Source organism: Cebus imitator, unplaced genomic scaffold (genome assembly GCF_001604975.1).
Source record: "Cebus imitator isolate Cc_AM_T3 unplaced genomic scaffold, Cebus_imitator-1.0 Scaffold20, whole genome shotgun sequence".
Taxonomy (NCBI): domain Eukaryota; kingdom Metazoa; phylum Chordata; class Mammalia; order Primates; family Cebidae; genus Cebus; species Cebus imitator.
Window position 1 is genome coordinate 231,537 of NW_016107335.1, and position 542 is coordinate 232,078.

Genomic DNA, 542 nt, shown 5'->3' on the forward strand with positions numbered 1-542 from the left:
GGGCATGGTGAGGTGGGTCAGGAGCAGCATCTATATCAGGTGTGACTGTGGGCACAGCCAGAGGCCGGGCATGATGAGGTGGGTCAGGAGCAGCATCTGCATGGTGCATTTCCCCAGCTGGGCTCTGTCTTTGAAGCCAGTGCAGATTATTAGCGGCGGCAATGAAGACCACACCTCCAGACCCTGTGAGGCCATCACTGGGTCCAGCTATGCTGGACATTGGCCCAGTGACCTCCCCAGCAAAATCCCATCTGATGACAGCCTTGCAGCAGCATGGAGAGTGCCCTTCACTCAGGCCATGATGTGAATGTGCCCTGGAGGTGGGCTATGTCAGGGCCCCAAGACCACCTTGTGTCCTAAAGATGGACATCATGGGGGCCTGACTCCAACTTCCCAGGGACCACTGTGTGCTCTGGAAATGGATACCATGAGGCATTTGACTATCAGTTCATCTGCACAAAACTCTCTATAGGCCAAAAGACACCCGTCCTCCACCTCCCTCCTTTACCTTTTAATACGCTGAAGGTGCAGTGCTCGACGGA